This window comes from Triticum urartu, unplaced genomic scaffold, assembly GCF_056163025.1.
Source record: "Triticum urartu cultivar PI428250 unplaced genomic scaffold, HENAU_Tu73 scaffold1143, whole genome shotgun sequence".
Taxonomy (NCBI): domain Eukaryota; kingdom Viridiplantae; phylum Streptophyta; class Magnoliopsida; order Poales; family Poaceae; genus Triticum; species Triticum urartu.
The window spans coordinates 7,501-10,026 of NW_028259607.1; positions in this window are offsets into that span (position 1 = coordinate 7,501).

Consider the following 2,526-nt stretch of genomic DNA (forward strand, 5'->3'; position numbering starts at 1 on the left):
TTAGAGATATTCGCGACTACTGGCGATTTCATTATGGGGCAGCTCATGATCTTCATATCGATCTATTATCCACCTCTGTATCTATTCTTTCTTAGCTAAACAGGTGGAAGATCTATCCAATTTGGTTATATTATATCATGGACTCGAAAAACGGATCTGAATTTGACTGAAATGCACGATCTTCACAGGTATCACTTTTCACGATACCTAAAAGGTGGAATAGCGATTTTCGAACCATTTCCTATAAGAGAATGGTTTCCATTACTTTGAGAAATGGATTCTTATATCAAACTATAGCTATTGCATTAAAGAAGAAAAGAAACTAATAGAAGTCGAAGACGCGGAATGATAGTGAATAGAGAGAAAGATTCTTCTGATTTTCTTGTTTCTATCTACTAGACGCCGTAGAGAATTGAGAATTTTCATGTCTTCAATTCTCGTACTCGTAATTGGAAAGTTATGGAAGGAGGACCCATCATTTTGCAATGAAAACAACATATAAAACTCTGGACAATTTCGAAATCAGGCCAAGCGTCTTAATACATATGCAAAAAAATTCATTATTGGCCCACCATTGATTAGAAGATTTAGCTTGTATGAATCGCTATTGGTTTGATACGAATAATGACAATCGTTTCAGTATGTTAAGGATACAGATGTATCCACAATTCATTTAGAGTTACTTAATAGTCTATTTCTTATACCATATCTCTATCCCGTGAAATTCTCGAGCCAAAAGATGGATGCATATGCTGTGTTTCATTTTGCTAAATGATATCAATTAAATGGTGTATCAATTCCATAAATTGCATATAGCAATAAATAAATCAGCAAAATTCTTTCTAATATTTTAGATAGAAGAAACATTTCTTCTATCTAAAATATTAGAAAGAATGTACCCTTCTATCCAAATCCATTTGCATCGATAAAATAAATCCAAATTCCAGTAGTAGATGAATAATTGCAAATTTGTGTGTGTACGAGATTAGAATAACTTCAAAATAACTGACATAATTTTGTATTTTTCCTGATCAGAAAAATACATGAAAAAGAAAGGAGGTAGAAAAATTTTTGGATTTATGGTTAAAGAAGAAAAAGAAGAAAACAGGGGTTCTGTTGAATTTCAAGTATTCAGTTTCACCAATAAGATACGGAGACTTGCTTCACATTTGGAATTACACAAAAAAGATTTTTCATCGGAAAGAGGTCTACGAAGACTTTTGGGAAAACGTCGACGTTTGCTGGCTTATTTGGCAAAGAAAAATAGAGTACGTTATAAGAAATTAATCGGTCAGTTGAATATTCGGGAGCAGTAATTTAATCGTTCAAAATTTTTTTCTTGTTTTATTATTTTTTTTAGTAGTCTTATAGTAGTCTTAGATTTTTCATTTTGATGAGCCCTCGCTTTGAGGAATTCATGGAATAATCCATTTTCATGGAATAATGAATTAAGGAAGAAAGGATATGAGTCTACCGCTTACAAGAAAAGATCTCATGATAGTCAATATGGGCCCTCAACACCCATCAATGCATGGTGTTCTTCGACTGATCGTTACTCTCGATGGTGAGGATGTTATTGATTGTGAACCCATATTAGGGTATTTACACAGAGGAATGGAAAAAATCGCGGAAAACCGAACTATTATACAATACTTACCTTATGTAACAAGGATATAGAGAGATTGTAGAAAGGGGATAGGATAGTTATTTTTGCAAGAGACTTGTTGTAAATTCCTTAACTTAAGAAAGAAAAAAGAATAAAAACACAGATACATAACATAAAAAAAAGAATAAATAAGACGAGATTCGACCTCCCCCTACATATTTAATTTCCTCTCCTATACAAAAAACTAGCAAGACCCACTCCATTGGTAATTCCATCAATAACACCCTTATCAAAAAACTCCGTGAGTTCGGTTAACCCTCTTATACCGAGGGTAAAGACCCTAGTATAGAAAATATCTATATAACCACGATTATATGACCAACTGTATATATTTTTTTTTACTTGATCTAAAAATTCTTTTTTAGGATTTCCTTTGTAAAAAGAGTTTATTAAATCCAAATTCTGAAAAAAAGAATAAGCGGATCCATAGAAGATATATGCTATGAATAAACCAAAGATAGCTAGACTTACAGAAGAAATTGCATTAGTAATAAATTCATATGAATTTACAAAAGAATTAGAACTTTCCTGGGTAAAGTTTATTGAGGGAGTTAACCACTTTGATAATATGGTTAACTCTGCTATTCCATTACCAATTCCTCCATTATCAAAAGAGATTCCTATGAATCCAATGAACAAAGTGAAAAAGTAGTAATATAAGAAGAGGAAATAACATAGTATTTCCGTTTCATGCGGATAGGCAAAAGTTTTTTTAGCCCCAAAAGACGTAGTAAAGGATCCTATCCTATTTCTTGTATTACCTTGAATTTTTGGTATATTTGTGAAAAAAAGAAACTCCACTCTTCGTTGTTGATAAACGAAATCCCTATTCACTCCTTTGGGTATCCTTTTTCCCCATA